This window comes from Lycorma delicatula, chromosome 9, assembly GCF_047948215.1.
Source record: "Lycorma delicatula isolate Av1 chromosome 9, ASM4794821v1, whole genome shotgun sequence".
Classification (NCBI taxonomy): Eukaryota; Metazoa; Arthropoda; class Insecta; order Hemiptera; family Fulgoridae; genus Lycorma; species Lycorma delicatula.
In genome coordinates, this window is record NC_134463.1 from 30,363,358 (window position 1) to 30,385,229 (window position 21,872).

Below are 21,872 nucleotides of genomic sequence, written 5' to 3' on the forward strand. Positions count from 1 at the left end.
GTTATTAATTAATTAATCTAGCAGTAATATTGAAGTTATTAATGTATCAAGTCGTTTTGTATTTAAACGATATCAATATAGTCGGCCTCGTTGTACTAGTACAACACGTCCACACTGTTCGCGTTCGTATAATTCCGTATCTAGCCGGTTATTAAGCACCGATTAAACGACATTGTCCAGTATTATTTTTGCTTTCCGTCGTCTATCGTGAATTTTGTGCGATTACAACTAATTAATTTGAGCCCGTATACGATTTAATACCTGTAGGGATGGGAACGCGATCCACAACTCCGTCCGTAAACAAAACCGATATGTAACCGACTTTAATAAACAAATAACCGCCCTATATCAAGAAAGGCTCGGCAACAAGAGACTATTGACCGTGTTTTGCGATTAATAGCGGGATATACATCTTGCGTTCCTTTGCGTTCAGGAAGACTCGGTGCTAAAAGTCCTAGCGGAAATATATAATATTGTGCAAACATTAATAGAATTTTATCGCCGAGCGAGTCGAAGGTTTAAGTGAGTTTACATATTTTAAAACCGCATTTACTTTTTGCTTATGATGAACCGATCGGGGGCCTTTTCTGTTTTACCCTCAACGGTTTTTTTGCGTTACGTATTACGTATTAGTAATCGGTCATGTCTGGTTATTTGGTACAGCATTATTAGACATTGGTGTCGCTGCCTGTAATTAGTCTGTGTCGATTTTATTCAAACGTTGATCTTCCAAATGTACCCGAGAGAGGTACATTATAAGCATTATCGCTTATAATTATAATCTTTTCTTTCTTTTTCCTGATTAGCCTCCGATAATTACCTTTCAGATAATACTTCAGAGGATGATATGTATGAGTGTAATGAGTGTAAATGAAGTGTAGTCTTTTACAGTCTCAGTTCGATCGTTCCTAAGATGTGTGGTTAATTGAAACCCAACCGCCAAAGAACACCGGTGTCCACGATCTAGTACTCAACTGTGTAAAAATAACTGACTTTACAAGGAATTGAACGCTGGAACTCTCGACTTCCAAATCAGCTGATTTGGGAAGACGCGTTCACCACTAGACCAACTCGGTGGGCTTATAATTATAATCTTTTTTCTTTTCCTGTTTAGCCTCCGGTAACTACCGTTTAGATAATACTTCAGAGGATGAATGAGGATGATATGTATGAGTGTGAATGAAGTGTAGTCTTGTACATTCTCAGTTCGACCATACCTGAGATGTGTGGTTAATTGAAACCCAACCACCAAAGAACACCGGTATCCACGATCTAGTATTCAAGTCCGTGTAAAAATAGCTGGCTTTACTAGGACTTGAACGCTGTAACTCTCGACTTCCAAATCAGCTGATTTGGGAAGACGCGTTAACCACTAGACCAACCCGGTGGGTTATAATTATAATCTAACCAAATTTAACGTACGCTCGCTAACCTTGACTAGCGAGCGTTGGTTAAGTTTGGTTAGATTATATTTATAATTTCTCTTGTTGGAGCGATTACTAAAACGTAATACGTAAGTTAAAAAAAACATTGCGGTTGGAAAACAGAAAATGTCCGATTAATTCACCACAGAAGCTTTTGCAACTTGTAAGAGAGAATATGGAAATGAAAATTCTTAGCGCATGAAAAAATGTCACGCCTACCGGGATCGAACACGAGACCAACGGAAAAACGCTGAGATACTACGGAAATATTTTTATTAGAATATCCTAGAACGACAAAAGTTATTTATCTGATTTCTTTTATTCTAAAATCAGTCTAGAAATAATTTTTTTTTTTTAAGTAAATTTTTTTTTTAAGATTATTTTTGGAGCGTTTGTTGTTACTTCCTTTTATAAAGCAAAGGAAGTATTGTAATCGCGAGAAATTTCGCTTTTCAGATTTCAACGGAAATATCCATTTTGACCATCCCTGAATTCATTTTGACTAGTTTCGGCGTGACGTCTGCACGAACATATCTCGTATAACTCAAAAACGATTAGCCGTAGTATGTTGAAATTTTGTATATACGACTGTTCAAACATAAATTGTGCACCTTTCCTTTTGGTTGCAATCGACTAAACCAAAAGTGTCCAAAAAAGCCCAAAATCCAGGCAAATTTGGATTTTGACTTTTTCTTAACCGCAGTTATAAGCCCTCATTGAGAGCATTTCAACGATATGTAATAAGCGGTACTTATTTCATCGATTCCGTAGTTATAGTCAAGTAAAATTTTAATTAATGAAATATTTGGATTTTAGGCGTAGGCACATTGATTCGAATCAGACTTCATCTCCTTTTTTTAACCTTTCTTTTTTATTTAAATATATTGATTTATTAATAATTAACCTCTCACTGTAAAAAAAAAAAATACTATGAATAATAATAATAATAATAATAAAAAAGAAACAACTAAGTGAAAAAATATCAGCAGTTTTTAATGAAATAAAATTTTATGTACTTTTCTTGTGTAAATGTAATTTAATAGGCGTACAAGGAAGTCATGTTATTATTATTAGGAGAGCGGTTATTTGTTTAAAGGACTAAAAGAGCAAAAAACTGTATCTACAATTTTTAATTTTACTTTCTGTTATTGATCTGTCGTACGAGTATTAAAAAGCTGTTTTGATAATGCATACATCTCCGCAAATGTTCTTGACTAGAAATGAACTAATATACTTCAATTAATTGTAATATAAAACATGTTTTCACAGCAATTGTAGTAGTATAGAAACCTCAGCCTTTGGATCTGGCCGACCAGTCCTGAGCACAAGTCACTGATCTAGAACCTGAGGTTTTTTTCACGGAGAGCACCGCCACTTTCCAGTTAAATTTTCACCACGAAAGCGTCTATCTACTACAAAAAGCACACCAAAACACGACTCTGTTTTCTTCAATAAATCAACACGTTAAAAGATTGATCCAGAACCCGAGTAAGTTATTCAATACATTAAAGAAGATCGATCCCGTATATGAGTAAATTATTCATTACATTAAAAATAACAAATAAAATAATTTCTACTTATGAAGGTTGTTTTATTACTTTGCCGATTAACGACGAGTAAGCCGCTACATTTTCATATATTAATAAACAATACGCGATTGTATTTGGTTTAAAATTCTCTTCAACTTCAATATTAATTTCCCTCTAAATCTTCGTACGGATAACAGTTTGAATTTATAAATACTTAAAATTTTTAACGTTGCACGAATCAAATTCCGATGCATTTTTAGTAGCTTTAAAATCTATCGGTTTGAAAGTCTACAATAACGATCTAGATTTGTCCAATTGTGATGATGTTTTTACATTCCAAACTGTAGATTTTGTCTGTGGCACTATTGGATTCTGATGAATTTCCTAACTGCAAAACGGTATGCGCAATTCGTCATTTTTTTCTCTCAATTTGGCCAATTCCAACCGATATTGACGCGATACCTTTTAAATACGGTACAAGCCATGCAACATCTGTTATTTCTAGTCTAGATTTATGATCTGAAACCGTGGCCAGTATAGCGTTTACATCATCACTAGTTCGTTTCAATAACAATTCTTGCCTGTTGTTTTATAATTATTAAAACGCCCCATCGTCGTCTATATTAATTTTATTTGAACCAGTAACCCGCCCGGCTTGTTCCAACAATAGAATCGAATTGCTTGTCATTAAAATTACATTTTTCATAATAGAGGTCACGGCTACGTTCTTCGTGCTGGCCACTTCTTGACCGTTATTTTGTAAACAATCTCATCGAATAGAAAGGCCCCGCCAAAATTAACCAATTCTGGTGTTGTTGATTTTTTATTGTTTTCACCAACAAGTTTCCCACGAATACGTAGACAACTGTAGCTCGGAACGGTATACTCCTCCGGTTGATTTATTATTATTATAATTTTATCATCCGTTTTAAAGTTGTTTTCAAACGGGGTGTGTTTATATGTTAACGATTCGTCAGTAGACGCGACTTTAAATAATTCATCTCTATATAAAAATAAATTATTTTTCATTTCAACAACTTATTGGTGCTTTTTAATTTTCCACTGACAATTTCAAATCCTAGAGATTTTAATTTCTTAATGCTTTCCTCTGTTAGTTTATATTTAACATCGTCATCACAATCACTTTTATATGGCATTTCTAATAAAAAGAAAATAAAAATCAAATTGCAACAACTTATTCGCATTCTCTCAATACCAACGACATGCTTACTCGTTCGGCGCGTAAATTTAACAACTGATCGTTTTCATCGGTCAATTTTATTATCAAGTTGGTAATTTCTTTTTCATCTACCGGTACGAGTGTAATATAAAATGGACATTTTTCAATTGTTTCACCAGATCGACACTCAGTGGGAAATCATACAAAATGCAATCTTGTTTCTCGTTTTTATATCCGCCCGAAATAATATTACATTTTACACGTATTACATTTACAGAAGCGATATTTATTATTCGATCTGAATGATGTGTTTGATTTGGTTTGCAAATTCTCGCCCCATAGCCCAATAGAGTGCCAATAATTGAATCTGTTCTGAAAAATCTATCCACACGGTGATTTTAATTTCACATTGTAACGTATTGGTATTCGCCTTTAACGCGATTGATTTTTTAATTTTCTTCATTTCATTTTGTATATATTCACCGACATCTTCAATTTCATAACTACCCGTCAGTATTATGTAATTTTTCTTTGTAAATTCATAATTGTTATTTTCATCTTTTTTAACGTCCTTGTCGAACGCAAAACACAATTTATTATTTTTGTTTTCTTCAACATTTGGAATCGTGTTGGCCGTCGATGACGGCCAACACGTCTTAAGCCCGTGTCGTCAACAATTGTTAATGTCAACACGTTTTAAGCCCGATTCATATTGGCCTTTTGAAAGTTCTATCGGAGGAAAAAAAAATTTTTTTTAATCGACGAATCGTTTCCATCGATCGACAATAAACACGACATGTCTAAAATGAGAAAAATAAAAATTAAAATGTACAATTTATTCCGATAAAAATTCCAAACACAATCGACCACAAATTACATCATCATCATCGGCTTGATATCTGTTGTCATTGTACGTTACGTTATATTATAAAGCTTCTTCTTCGGCCAAACCCATAATAAAGGCTGCATGTTTATGTTTAAAATTTTTATTAAGTTTATCAATTTCAATCATTTGTTTCTCCTTTTTCATTGCTCTATAAAGACAAAAAAGAAACTTAAAAACGATCATTTTATTAACTTATACGTTACGTTAGAATGTTAAACATTACGTTATACGTTATGTTAAACGTTACGTTCAATAATGATGAATTTATCGATATTGTTTCCATATCGACCTTTATTTTTACACTTTTTTTGTCGATGGCTAGAAAATTATATCGGTTTGTATTCCAAACTTGATCGCACATCGATTTAAAATCATCAAAAGACATGTCGACGTTTACATGATCATCGTAAATGTGTTTTAAATTTAAATTGTCTTGTTTGAATAAAATTAAAAAATTGCAATTGTCACGTACGAGTTGTTTTGGTATATGTTTGTGTTAGATAAAAACAATCAATTTTATTACGACGTCCCCGTGCAAAATAAGCACCGATGTTATTTTGTTTCTCACTATTACATCACAAAAATCATTTTTGAATGCGGTTCAATCGTCTCTGGTTGAGGGACTTGATCGTTTTCAGTATATTAATAATAGCCCGTTTCAGGATTCATCATCGTTAAATTTGACAACATTCTATAGAGAGGTTGATGAAGCGATTTTGAGAAAATGTACAAGTTTTGAAAACGAACACCGTTTTCTTGAACTGAAAGATTAAAAACTACATTTGTTCTACCACAATTAGATGGGCCGCATACAATATATCTAACGGTGATTGGCAATAGAGAACCATGTTTACATTTGTTTTTAAAAGTACATCCACCCAATACATTTACAATGGGGAGAACAATGGAAGCAATCGCCTTTCCGTATCTCGCTATTCATTTACCATTCAACGCCATCAGAGATTAATCCAGTAACAATGTAATCAAAATAAGAAAGGCGATAGATAATATTTAAAGCAATAAAAAGAAGCAATCGCCTTTTCATATCTCGCTATTCATTACCAATTGGTGCGTTATTGAACTTTAAACTTGGGTGACGAGGCAGATGGGGTGAATTTATGAAGAGTGACTACTTCTGGATAATAAAAAGAGAAGACTTCACCAAACACAAAAGGAAAGTAAGAAAAAAAAAATAAGATAAAAGTAAATGTCTGCAAAATAAATGTAGTAATTTTAATTGTTTTTTTTTTTTTGTCTTCAGTCATTTGACTGGTTTGATGCAGCTCTCCAAGATTCCCTATCTAGCGCTAGTCACTTCATTTCAGTATACCTTCTACATCCTACATCCCTAACAATTTGTTTTACATATTCCAAACGTGGCCTGCCTACACAATTTTTTCCTTCTACCTGTCCTTCCAATATTAAAGCGACTATTCCAGGATGCCTTAGTATGTGGCCTATAAGTCTGTCTCTTCTTTTAGCTAAATTTTTCCAAACGCTTCTTTCTTCATCTATTTGCCGGAATACCTCTTCATTTGTCACTTTATCCACCCATCTGATTTTTAACATTCGCCTATAGCACCGCATTTCAAAAGCCCTAATCTAATCTTTTCTTCTCAGATACTCCGATGGTCCAAGCTTCACTTCCATATAAAGCGACACTCCAAACATATACTTTCAAAAAACTTTTCCTGACATTTAAATTAATTTTTGATGTAAACAAATTATATTTCTTACTGAAGGCTCGTTTCGCTTGTGCTATTCGGCATTTTATATCGCTCCTGCTTCGTCCATTTTTAGTAATTCTACTTCCCAAATAACAAAATTCTTCTACCTCCATAATCTATTCTACTCCTATTTTCACATTCAGTGGTCCATCTTTGTTATTTCTACTACATTTCATTACTTTTATTTTGTTCTTGTTTATTTTCACGCGATAGTTCTTGCGGAGGACTCCATCTATGCCGTTCATTGTTTCTTCTAAATACTTTTTACTGTCGGCTAGAATTACTATATCATCAGCAAATCGTAGCAACTTTATCTTTTCACCTTGTACTGTTACTGTGAATCTAAATTGTTCTTTAACATCATTAACTGCTAGTTCCATGTAAAGATTAAAAAGTAACGGATATAGGGAACATCCTTGTCGGACTCCCTTTCTTATTACGGCTTCTTTCTTATGTACTTCGATTATTACTGTTGCTGTTTGGTTCCAGTACATGTTAGCAATTGTTCTTCTATCTCTGTATTTGAACCCTAATTTTTTTTAAATGCTGAACATTTTATTCCAGTCTACGTTATCGAATGCCTTTTCTAGGTCTATAAACGCCAAGTATATGGTTTGTTTATCTCCCTTCTACTATTAATCTGAGGCCTAAAATTGCTTCCCTTGTCCCTATACTTTTCCTGAAACCAAATTGGTCTTCTCCTAACACTTCTTCCACTCTCCTCTCAATTCTTCTGTATAGAATTCTAGTTAAGATTTTTGATGCGTGACTAGTTAAACTAATTTTTCTGTATTCTTCACATTTATCTGCCCCTGCTTTCTTTGGTACCATGACTATAACACTTTTTTTGAAGTCTGACGGAAATTCCCCTTTTTCATAAATATTACACACCAGTTTGTATAATCTATCAATCGCTTCCTCACCTGCACTGCGCAGTAATTCGACAGGTATTCCGTCTATTTCAGGAGCCTTTCTACCATTTAAATCGTTTAATGCTCTCTTAAATTCAGATCTCAGTATTGTTTCTCCCATTTCATCCTCCTCAACTTCCTCTTCTTCCTCTATAACACCATTTTCTAATTCATTTCCTCCGTATAACTCTTCTTCAATATATTCCACCCATCTATCGATTTTACCTTTCGTATTATATATTGGTGTACCATCTTTGTTTAACACATTATTAGATTTTAATTTATGTACCCCAAAATTTTCCTTAACTTTCCTGTATGCTCCGTCTATTTTACCAATGTTCATTTCTCTTTCCACTTCTGAACACTTTTCTTTAATCCACTCTTCTTTCACCAGTTTGCACTTCCTGTTTATAGCATTTCTTAATTGCCGATAGTCCTTTTACTTTCTTCATCACTAGCATTCTTATATTTTCTACGTTCATCCATCAGCTGCAATATATCGTCTGAAACCCAAGGTGTATATTCTTCTATTATGATTTTTAAATTGGGTGTTTGCAATTACTAAATTATACTTCGTGCAAAACTCTATAAGTCGGTCCCCTCTTTCATTCCTTTTGCCCAGCCCGTATTCACCCACTATATTTCCTTCCTTGCCTTTTCCAATGCTTGCATTCCAATCTCCAACTATTATTAAATTTTCATCTCCTTTTATGTGTTTAATTGCTTCATCAATCTCTTCATATACATACTCTACCTCATCATCATCATGGGCGCTTGTAGGCATATAGACGTTAACAATCGTCGGTTTAGGTTTTGATTTTATCCTTATTACAATGATTCTATCGCTATGCGTTTTGAAATACTCTACTCTCTTCCCTGTCTTCTTGTTCATTATCAAACCTACTCCTGCCTGCCCATTATTTGAAGCTGAGTTTATTATTCTATAATCATCTGACCAAAAGTCGCCTTCCTCTTCCCACCGAACCTCACTAATTCCTACTACATCCACATTTATCCTATCCATTTCCCTTTTTAAATTTTCTATCCTACCAACCTTTTTTAAACTTCTAACATTCCACACTCCGATTCGTAGAATGCTATTTTTTAATTTTCTGGTGACCCCTTCCTTAGTAGTCCCCACCCGGAGATCCGAACGGGGGACTAGTTTACCTCCGGAATATTTTACCAAGGAAGGCGCCTCCATCATTGCTATTTGTAAATGCAGAGAGCTACATTTTCTTGGAAAAAAAGCAGCTGTAGTTTTCCATTGCTTTCAGCTGCACAGTACTCAGAGGACTGAGTGATGTTGATATGGCCGTTTAAGTCATTCTGACTCACGCCCCTAACAACTACTGAAAGAGCTGCTGCCCTCTTTCAGGAATCATTCCTTAGTCTGGCTCTCAACAGATACCTCTCCGATATGGTTGCACCTTCGGTCCAGCTACTCTGTATCCCTTAGCACTCAAGCCCCCCCACCAACGGCAAGGTCTCATGATTCATAGAGGAGGCTAGCTCAACTATGTTACAGTTTTATAGTCAGGTTTATATTTTAGAAGTAAGTTATATAAGAGTTTGTGATGAACAGGATTAAAGTAAAGAAAGAACGTATTAATTTAAAAAAGTATTTTTATTAAAAAAAATTGTACAATTTACAAATTAGGAAGAAATTTTCAAAAAATTTTTATACTACAGATTACAATTTACAGATTACACTTTACTATGAGTAAAGTGTAAGTTAAGCTCATCGAGCTGGTGTAATGGTTAACTCGTCATTGCAAATCAGCTGATTTCTAAGTCAAGAGTTCTACGGTTCTTGGATACTGGTGTTCTTTGGTGGTTGGGTTTCAATTAAGCACACATCTCAGGAACTGTTGACCTGAGACTGTAGAAAACTACACTTCAGAGATATACTTGTAATATAATGTGGTTTAAGGATTGTGATGGTGTTTGATAAATTCAACAAAGAATTTCTATCATCATAGTATGGGCTACTATATTATCGTGTAAGGAAAACAGGTGCTGAAATTTTTGGTGATTGATATGATAGTGCCCCTTTTGAAGAAGTTCCAGGTCAGTAAATTACTTTTTTGTGTAAGTTTGTGAGATTTAGTGCTCTTACAACTAATATAGAGTATAATATCACTGTATTATCGCTTTTTAAGAGTCAAGGTTAACGTATGGGTTGGAGTTTACTACAGTCTGTTTATATTGCTCACTATTATCTGTTTATATTACTATTATCTGTTTATATTGCTCAGAAGCAAGCAGTACGTATAATATTGGGGTAAAAGTAGATGCATGAATCCTTCCCATTATTCAGAAACTTAAGATCTTGCCACTGCATCATATGTATTTCTATAGAATACCAATGACGTATTATGAAGGTTGTAAACAGGATAGGATCCTTGGTACTTTGGTTAGAAGACTTCACGGCAAGCGGATAGTGAAGTTCCTCCTAGGACAAGAATTGAGTTATTTAAATGTTATTCTTTTTTTAAGTCCAAAAATATTTAATCACTTACCAAAGGAATTTAAATCCATAGAAGTGAAAACCTTTTGACTGTTGTCGATTGAAGATTTAGAGCTTTATTGATTTTCATTTTATTAATTATATTATATAAATATTTTATTATACTAATATGTATAATATATAAAATCTATACATACGCATTGAAGGTGTATTTGATTGTATATTTTTCAAATTATTTGATTTATTATACAATAATTCTTTTTTTTGTCAGTTAATATAGCTTCATACTAATTTTAATTGCTACGGTTAAAGTTCCAGGCCGGGATCTTTCTGTTTTTTTACCTACAATTGAACCAATTCATTATGCAATTCTGTGTTTATATAATTTTATTATATATTAAAACTAATGTAATTAATTTACAAAAGGTTAATCAATGCCCACATCCCACCGCTGGCAATGGTAGATGGTGTGCTCAACGATATCCTCAAGATCGCAGTACCTGCATAGAGGAGACGCTCTCCTGCCAAATCGATGCAGGTAGGCTTCAAATTCGCCATGTCCAGAAAGGAGCTACCTCACCCAGTCCTCTCTGCATCAATTCTCGGAATTAATTTACTCGTCCATACACCAGTAGGTGAGATGTTCCAGGCCTCCTGCCACTCGGCCAGAAGTAAGTCCGATAAAGCTTATCCAGATAAAGCTTATCTTGTGCATTCTACTAATACGTGCATTCCCGAGTATACTTATACTATAAGTGCAACACAAGTAAATGTAATGAACATTATGAGATGGACGTAGGTACCTGTTGAACGTAAGTGAATAATATACACTGTATCTTGGCATACAGATTATAATTCTCTACCTTGAACAGAACTGTTATTAATTATAGAATGATTCGTAGCGAATAAAAGGAGTTAATTCTACGATAACCGAACCTTTTAAGTAAAAAATATATGATAATATTAAATTGATCAATCAGTTAAATGATCAATTATTATGCTAGAACACTTACTAAAACCTAACATTGCTTATTATTATTATTATTAATAGAAAAAATAAAAGAATTATTGTAAAAAGAAAAAATCTACAACTGAAGATGCAGGTTGCCGTGAAAGTGCTTTTGTAGAGATTATATGAAAAATATATTCAATTATTTTATTCAATTATGTATTTGGGTGGATCAAGTTGAATTTATTTTATACTATATTGAAATTATATTGATATTATAAAGTTGAAAAGATCAACTTTAGAAATATATATTTTGTAATTGAATGATATTGAGGGAAAAACTGTTGTTTAAAAGTTTTCAACCGATCATAATAATTGTGTTGTAAATTATTCCATATGAACTGGAAAATTTCATGAAGGTTTTTATTTCCTCATTTATAATTTAAACCATTTTATGATTTTTTTTAACAAATTAATACACTGAAAAGTTGTATAACCTATAATAAAAATTATCAAATTGCACTCTAAAAAGATTAAAACATTCACCCATATTTTATAGAACTTTCAAAATTTTACTTCATATTCAATATTAAATATTAAATAATTGAAAAATATATGTTGCTAAAAACATAATACCACTAGAAGCAATACCCTCTGAAAAAAAAAGAAAATATGAAAATACATTTAGGCAGCCTTCTATTTTTAAAAACTTTCAAATATGTGCTTTTCATTCAATTTTAACTGAACATATTAATAATTATTGATAAGTTTCAGGATGCATGATAACATTTATTTATCAATAACCTTGAGCATGAAGCAGAAGTAACTTTTCTTACATGATGTAGGAATGACATCATGTTTTATTTAAATTAATATTATTTATAATAGTTCTATCTACCTACAATGTTTTGTTTGACATTTTAGGGGATATTCTCTAGTTGTCTGCCTAAACACAAAAAAAAGATCAGTGCATTGTAATCAAATTTAATTTTTAAGTTATTTATTATTACTCATAATGAATAATTTAAGAGAAAGTTGTAAAAAGTTTACCTCAGTTTTAGGTAGTTTTTGATCAAATCAGTCTTTTTTAGAACTTTACGTAGTTTTACAACTTTCACCATAAATTAAGGTATACCAAATTCAATTTAGAAAACACATACATTTTTAAATTTTAACATTTAAGCAGACTGAATTTTAGAAACTGTTATTTGATTAATTACATGTTATTTATTTATTTATTTATTTATTTATCATATAAGTCAGTAGAACTATTGTAATTTATTATTTATCTAATTGATGTTTTCCATTTTATTTCAACCACCACATTTCATTTTATTCCAACCACTGTCAATTTGTTTTTTAATTATTGATAAAGTTGCGTATATTATGTTACTGTTAGTTTCTTACTGCATGAAGTTTTTAATAACTTAAAACTTAAGATAAATTGACTCATGGAAAGTGTTGAACCATAAAAGTAGAAATTACTGGATACCTAAAAAACTCTTCTGCCTTTTCTTTTAAATCAATATTACTTTTGATGAAGTTAATAAATTTCTGTATTTTATTAAATAGGCAGCAAGTAAAATAAAAATGTTTTGTTACTGTTTCTAACAGTAATGGTATAATATATTAATAGTTATTTATTTACACATTTTGTAGCAATATGCAGTTTTTTAATGAATGAACTGTTTTGTCATGTTAATATTTGAAATCTGTACTTGTAATTTATTAATAATGTTAACTAACTACCAAAACACAATATATTTTGTTAAAGTTGCAAGTCATCAAATGCAGTACATTTTTTATGAGGAAGTTGATGCATATACTTATAACACTATAAAATTATTCTTAAAAGTTAAAAAACGCAAGAATCTACTATTTATAATTGACGTATACTGTGCCACACCTCTAGTATAGCACCATATTTTGACAAAAATATCTGTCAAATGTTTTAATTTATAAATAACTGAAACTTTCAGTAGTAACATTAAACTGGAATAGTTGGTTAATGTTCACGAACAAATACAAAAATTGAGAATTAATTGCAAAGTAGACTTTTAAAATAGAATTTCAGTTGGCCGATCCTCCTTCAGTAGTTACAAACAGTGCTACTGATGGCAACTCTCTGAAAAAGGTTAGGAACCCCCAAAACCTTTAGTATCATATTATATTAAATATATTTGATCTATGTTGTTTGTTCATTTACAAGTAATATTATTTTTGTTAAATTCGCATTTGCCATTAACAGTGATATTGATAACCCAGTTGTTTAACATACTGCTAATTCGCTCCAAAAGATTCTTACAAAGTAAAAGTTTCAGACTGGAAGGAATAATTAATTATCAGAAAGTATTTATTATGAAAAAGTAACTATGTCATTAATTAACTGAAAGTTGATCATTAATTATGTAATAATTTTAAATTATCATCATTTTGAATAATGTTGTTCATCAAACTTAATTAAAATACCAATGCTATGATAGAAAATAGTTTTTATATAATACCAGTATGCATAGATTGCATGAAATAATTTTATGCATACAGTCCATCTTTCTGTTTATATAAAGATACCTCTAAAGACGAGAACCTGCTTGAAAGTGCTCCTGTTCTGAAAAATGCTAAGACAGTATGTTGATCATAAATATGTTTTAGTAGTTGTATAAATTATTAAAAAACATAAAATATGAGTAACAATACTCATGGCATATGGTAAAAGTTGATTAAAGAGTAGCAACAATCAAATAAGTTATAGAAGAACACCTTATATTCTGAGACAAGTGTACATTATTGACATAGTAAAAGATGAATTCAGTTGTTGAATTGAGATGTCAATTTTATCAGTATGTGAAAAAATGATGTATATCAGTATGTCACCTGGCTAGACAGTAATCTTATTCTATCATTTCTGTCCTTCATTCATTATTTTGATTAATTTATTCTCTTTAAGCTAATCAGTGCTGTTCTTCAGTAAATGGTGATGTGATATTTTGTTAATTAACTGATCCGATTAATTACAGCAGTAATCATGTTCGATTCATTGTCAATTTTCTGTTTCATAAATTATATTCAATCATAAATTCATTTAACAGTTTGATGAAACATAAGTCCATTGTGTAATATAACAAGCTTGGTTATTAGTTTGAAAGGTTTGACGAAAATTATACTTTATTTTTAAAATTTAATTTGAATTTTATTTTTTAGTTAAAAAGCTTAAATTTAGAAGAGGGACGATAAGACCCTATAGATCTTTATTTTGGTTACAAATTTTTTTTTATAGACATAATATTTCCTGGTAAATGAAAATGTGAACTTATCATTGATGTTTTCTTTACACGTATAATCTTGTTGGCTAAAGTTGGCTGAAGTGATAATAACTTGCAACAAAAATAATAAAAAAATAAGTTTTAACTTTTTACTAGAGGAAGTTTGGAAGAAAGAGTTAAGAATCTGTAATCTATTAATAATAAAACACATAGATGTTTATTTCTAAATAAGAAAGCAAAGAAATTTTTATATTACCATTCCCATTATATTGATCGGCACCTTCGACTTAATGTTCAAAATTGGGTGCAACTGGGGCAACATATGGCAGTGTTTTAGAGCTTACTACATATTCTAGGATAATGTAATCTTATTAAAAATAATCCATTTGTTTTATTTTTATTTTAGAATATAAAATAAACTCAGGACAGTACATTAGCCCCTTTAGAAAAAAATCATTTACATCAAGTGACAGAAAGCAAGCACCGCTTTGCACTTTGCTTAAACTCAAAATCTTTATTACAAATGAATCTAAATATAATGAGAACATAGTAATTACTTTTACCAGGTAGGCAGAAAATTAGCTGAATCAAGAACTGTCATCCTATCATCAATCATCATCTATCATCATCAATCATGGAACATCCTAAATTTTTGTACTTCTACAGCAAGTTTTCAATGATTGATTTGAAGTTCAAATTCTTCTTATTGCCCGGAGACTTGATTACTACATCTTTAAAGGCTCCACATGTTTCTTTATCTGCAACTTTCATTTGTTTCTCAAAATTACCATCTTTAAGAAGTTTTCTAATGTCAGGACAAGTAAACACACCCTCTCTTAGTTTGGCGGTTGATGGACTGTAAATTTGTCACAGATATATTTAAAACATTTACCTTCTTTTGGTAAGGCGTTGACAAATTGCTTCATCAACCTTAACTTGATATGCAGAGATTGAAGAAGAACTTTAATCAGATATATGAAAACTTTTCAGAGAAAATTTTGGTTCCAGGTTCTAATGAAGTTCTATTTGACCAATCTTTCCTTATCCAATCATTTTCATTGTCTTTGCTACCCTACTCACACATAAAACAAGGAAACTTTGTGTATCCTCCTTGCTGTTGTAAGAGCATCGATATTATTTTGAGATTGTCGCACGTAATCCTTAACACAAACACAATCATTTAATTTTATTGAAAATGAATTCCAAATCATTGTAATCCTCTTTTAAATGGACAGAACGTTTGACTGATATTGACGGACACGTATTCACATTGTGAGGAAAGATAACTTTGAAGCTTCTTTTGGATGAATCTATGAACACTCTCCAACCACTACTTTTGTAAGGAATGTTACATAAATTAAAAGTTCACTACATCAGTGCAGAAGACTAATTTTCCTTCTTCCAAAACATATGGTAGAAAATCCTTTTTTCTGTACGTGAATCAGGAAAACGAGGTGCTGACTGCTAGCAGGTTCTTCTCTTTAAGCATCAAACCAAGCAATTCTGAATTTTCTTTGATCAGATGTATACATAGACTGTGAATAAAGCTATGGTGTGCAGCTATCTCCAGATTTGTACTCTTCAATGTTATCTTAATTTAAATCAGTTATGGAACCATCTATTTCAGGTAAATTTTCTGGTGGAATTGACACTGGTACGTCTAGACCATAAGGAACCGGGTGTAAAGCAAATGGCATATTTGGATAGAAGATTCTTTTTTTATTCTTCAAATTAAAACTGTGAACACCAGTCAAACAGAAGTAAAAATCATTGGTGTGATTTCATGGCTCTGGCTCCTACCATACCATTGGAACTCGAAATCTGAACACTTCTTTTTCACCCTTTGACCACCATCTAAGTCCTTAAACACATGGGTAGCAAACATAATGGGATGCTCAAGTTTTGTCTTGATCTCTTATTTTCACTCCGAATTATGTGAGGTACACTTGTCGAAAGAAGCTTTTTATATCTTTTTTCCACCATTAACTCGCTACAAATTAAGAAAAAGAATCTGCAGAATTTTTGCAGTCTGTCGAAGCTTTTTTGAAAACAGAAATTTGCTTTATGGCCTGAAACTATGTTTACCGTTAACAAAAACACATTTATAATTATGCAGGATGGAAAAAACTTGATTTGAGCTCACTGATGGTTGAAACAGCACTGATAGTAGATGCATAGTGCATGAGTGGTGCAGATAGCTGCCAATAAACATGTTACATGTTACATGTTGTTAAGTCTTGTTACAACCTGTCAACCGAGCTCCTCCCACCATCTCATCGCCATCAACCCAAACCACTTCCTGACCCACCTCTTCTGACCATTCAACAGTTTAGTTATAAGAATGCACAGTATAAGCCAAGACAGTGAATTTATTATTAAAAAACGTTTTATGTCTATGTTATAGTATCACAGTTTCACAATTTTTCAACATTTTACAAATTTTGAAATTTGCGATTTGGAAAAAATTCTGACGTGATGGAAAAATGTGAAGGTTATTTTCTGATTCAGTGCTAAAAAATACATAGAAATCAGTCATTAAAATGTTAAGAAAACATTACACAACCCAAATTTTGCAGGCTTGTGTTATTTAAGAAGTTTCTCAATATTTGAAAAGTCATAACTAAAAATCTGAGGGTGATGAAGAAAAACTGATTTCATTTTTAAGATTCAGCATAAAAATACATTCTAATTCACGTACTTTTATCTCAGTTCCAAATTTTTTTTTTTGTTCTGTTGTGTTAAATGATTTATAAATTATTAAGTTATTCTGTTTTATTTTGAAAAACCAATAAATAATAATTTTTTATGATAAGGAGAAAATATGAAAATTTGTTTTGCCTAAACAGTAAAGAAACATTCAAAATTTCTTAAACATCATAAACATGTTGAACATAAATCTATCACAAACATGCTGACAAGATATCAAAAAGTTAAAACAGGACCACTTGTTTAAAAAACATTACATTTAACATCAGGATCAAACGTTGAAAATCACGTATTACAGGTTCAAAACTAATGAACAAAGATATTAACCGCAACAGGAAACTTAACAAATAGAATGTTATTGTAATTGCAAATATGATGGAACAGAATGGAATTTAAAATTGCACTAATTTTGACAAATACAACATATTATACAAAGTGACATAATGCGGACTAAATAAACTATTTGACTACATATTAAGGGGGTTCCAGACCACTTTTAGGATAGGTAACATCATAACAGTGGTGACTTTTAGTTAACTTTTTAGACTTTTATTTTCTTTTATTTAAATTCATTTTATCACCTTCTATGATGTCAAGATTTATTTTTTGTCTTGAGTTCACTAAGTTCAAAAAAGGAACTAATTAATGTCAACATGCAAATTCTGTATTTATTATCAGCTGAATTATTAATTATCATTTACTTTACACTCCCAGTTGTAAATTTTCAACTCTTTAATTTCCACAAAAACAAGTTTTTTTTAAGCGTAACTAAAACGGTTATAATAAAATGTTTAGTGGAATTTGTTTGATTAGTACTGTCCCTTAATAAATTACAAGTTGAGTTACAAAACTGAGTTATTCTTTTGATAATTGTTCTTAATCAACCAATCTTATATTAATCAATGCAAGACAGTTCCAAATTGAATGAGATTAATTTATGTTAGTAAAGTGATATTAATGTATAAAAAAAAGGACATTTTTTTTTAAATGGATTTGAATTAAATTTTTGTTATTTCTTCTTTTGTGATCCCTAGTTCGATTCTTGCCAAGACCTAGTATCCTTTTATCTGTGATTTAAATCCTTGAGTTTGTGTTTAGTATGTCAGGCTATCATAATACAGTATTTTATTAAATGTTTCATCTTAAAATTTCATTTTTTTGTTACAGGATATAAAGGATGTATGACATTCAAGAAGTAACGATTAAAATTCATCAAATTTTATTGTTTAAAAGCTCATTAAATGTATAAATAATATACAGTGAACGTATCGCCAATAAATTTCTTTTACTATGTATATGCCTTTAATACTGTAGCATATTACAGACATAAAATATTGTAAGCTCTTCTGACCAAGGTTTTACCACGGTTTCCCTTGGTCCAGTAGGGTAAATGCCCGAACAGTTAGTTTTACTTTCCGTGGCTTAAATAAATTTCCTTATATTTTAAACAATAAAATATTATTAAATACTTAACTAATTATTTTTTGCGTATTTGATTGCCTTAATCCTCAACTGTTAGTTGTTAATGTATTACTGTTTAATATATATTTCTGTTGTTTAACAGAAGAATGAACTCAACTTATTGTCAGATTGATATAAAATCTTTATAATAAACTATGATGCTGCTCTGATCAAAATTTTACCATGGTTTCCCCTGATCTATCCAGCTAAATGCTGGAAGAATTCCTTTTTTATCAGTGTAGTAATATATTAGAAAAATGAATTTAAGATATGGTGCTGAAAATATATAACTATATAATATGTATAATTAATTGTAAATTTTGTGATATTGCTATTATTATTATTATTATTTTATGTTACTTTTATTATTGTTTATTATTATTATTATTATTATTATTATTATATTTTTGTTAATTTTTTTATCAAAGTTTTACCATGGTTTCCCTTGATCTATCCAGCCAAAAAGTTCCTTTTTTATCCATGAAGTAGTATATGTATGCACTTCAAATGCGATGTGTATAATGTATTATTAAATACAAATTAGAAGAAATGGTTTATTAATCTATATTTATCGGAATAAATACTAGAACACAAACGTCTGCTTATCATTTGCACAACTACCATCTGATGAGTCCAGCTGTATCCTGTTTATGCCACATTCAAATTTATTGGAGTATTCTGTTATTTTATTTATAGAGTGAATACATTGTTCCAATTTGTGGGTTTAGAACATTTTTCATGTATTTTACCTTTTAATAAAAGTATTTTTTAATAAATTTTGCTTTGACATGGTCAGTAAGAAAATGCTCTTTACTTTCGTTTTAGAAGTCCCTAATGAGCTGATGAGTTATTATTGCCTATTTAAACCAATTTAAATCATTTAATCCAATGATTCTCTACCTTTTTTATCTCCACAACCTCCAAAAAGTATAAATTAAAAAAATATATAATGAATATTTTGCAACCCCCCCCCCCCCCCAACAACTCGATGAAACCTAGTTAAAAATATTTTAGCTGTGTTGATGTGACGGGGTATGAACATGCATGTATATAATGTATAAACATGAGCAAATTACACTTTCCAACTTTATGTATACATGGTCCTTATAATTTGGTCTACTTGTATAATATTCACTATGAGAGCAGCATTTTTGAACATGCATATGGTACATTTGAACACATTGTGTTCTCAGCAGTACGAAAGAGGTGCTAGGAATTGCAGAATCTCAGTTTAGTTTCAAATGCAAAATGTGCATCTAAATTGATAAACAAAAGCACCAAAAATGACTAAAATCTGGTTTACCACTTATTAAAAATTTACATAACCATAAATCTTCAGCTGACAAATGTATGTATGTCTACAGGCTGTGCATGTTGATATGATCCAGTACAACCATGTTACAGTTTTATAGACAGGTTTGTGTTTTAGAAGTAGGTTATATAAAAATTTGTAATGAACAGGATTAAAGTAAAGAAAGAACGTATTAATTTAAAGTAAATTAAAGTATTTTTATTTTAAAAAAATTGTACAAGTTACAAATTAGGAAGAATTTTTCTAGTAAAGGCACTTACTTTTATATTTATTTGAATACTAGACCATGGATACCGGTGTTCTTTGGTGGTTGGGTTTCAATTAAGCACACATCTCAGGAACTGTCGACCTGAGACTGTACAAGACTACACTTCATTTACATTCATACATATCATCCTCATTCATCCTCTGAAGTAATACATTACAATGGATCTGGAGACTAAACAGAAAAAAAGAGAGTAAAATGTAAGTTGAAATTAGAAACGAAAGAGAGGAATGAAGCATAAGCTCGCTTGCATAAAACAAAACAGTACTTAATATAACCGAGATATAGTTATAATATAACGGTTTAAGGATTGTGATGGTGTTCTAGTAAATTCAACAAAGAATTTCTATCATCACAGTAAGGGGCTACTACATTATCATGTAAGGAAAACAGGTGCTGAAAGTTTTGGTGATTGATATGGTAGTGCCCCTTTTGAAGAATTTCCAGGTCAGTAAATTACTTTTTTGAGTAAGTTTATAAGATTTAGTGCTCTCACAAGTAATACACAGTTTATTTATCACTGCATTTTGCTTTTGTAGAGTCAAGGTTAAAGTTTGGGGTGATATGTTGGGGTGGAGCTTACTACAGTGTTTTTTGATCTGTTTATATTGCTCAGAAGCATGTAGTACATATAATATTGGGTAAAAGTAGATGATCTGAATCCTTCCCATTATTCAGAGGCTTTAAGATCTTGCCACTGCATCGTATGTATTTCTATAGAATACCAATGACGTATTATGAAGGCTGTAAACAAGATAGGATTCTTGGTACTTTGGTTACAAAGCCTTTGCGGCAAGCGGATAGTTTAGTTCCTCCTAGGACAAGAATTGAGTAATTTAAATGTTCTTTCTTAGGTCTAAAAATATTTAATCTCTTACCAAGGGAATTTAAATCCATAGAAGACTAAAAGGTTTTCACCATCAATTTATGATCGGTTATTGTCAATTGAAGATGTAGAGAGTTTTATTTATTGGTTGACCTGTGATTCTGGGTGGAATTGGTGACTAAAAGTTTCATATTTTTATTATCTTTATTTTTTTTTCAATTTTATCTAGGATTAATTTCATTTTAAATTTTATCACTGTATTCATGTATGTATTTATGGTTCTGAGTTATTTAATCAGTATGTATGTACATATAATCTTGTCACTAGCTGAAAATTTTAGTACTGCAAGACTTGTATCGTGCAATTAATTTTGAAATTCACTTAGAAATCCACACTTGTAATAATTGATTAGTTTATTATTTTACTCGCTGAAAATATTTCGATAGTAACCTGCAATAGAGTTATTACTATAGGGGGTATCTAGTTGAACAAGATTATGTGATAATTGTTTACGTTTATTATTTTACTTCTCATTTTATATTGCCTGGTTGTATGTCTACTAAGCTTATGTATTAAACATTTTTTAACTGTAAATAATTCTATTTTCACTTGTAATCTGTTTATTCTGTGGAATTAAGATTATTATTATTTAACACATGTGTAACATTCCTTCTTGGAGATTTGTAGTAGTTAATTTACCACTGAAATAGCAAAACTTATTACGATGATTTATACAAATACAAGACAGTTATTTATTAATTACTAGCAATACACAAAAAGTAATATGTATAATTCGGTGCAGTTATCTGTGTTCAGTTCTTTATTTCAAATATTCTAATTCTTATTTCAACAAGTTTTTAAAATCATACCGTGCAATGCTATGCTGGTTACGGACAATTTCTGATGATGTTATAGATTTTTCATTATTTGTATTTAGTTTCCTATAACGCTACTTAAAATTGG

General features: G+C 31.1%; 1 long non-coding RNA gene across 1 annotated transcript in view; it reads left to right on the forward strand.

Moving 5' to 3' along the window:
* The window catches only part of LOC142330302 (uncharacterized), a 34,807-nt gene extending 16,023 nt beyond the window's left edge, over positions 1-18,784 (forward strand). The window contains exons 2-3 of the long non-coding RNA XR_012757757.1: positions 10,554-10,798; positions 18,213-18,784. This is a non-coding gene — a long non-coding RNA (uncharacterized LOC142330302). The remainder of the gene's footprint in view (positions 1-10,553; positions 10,799-18,212) is intronic.
* Positions 18,785-21,872: the final 3,088 nt, after the last annotated feature.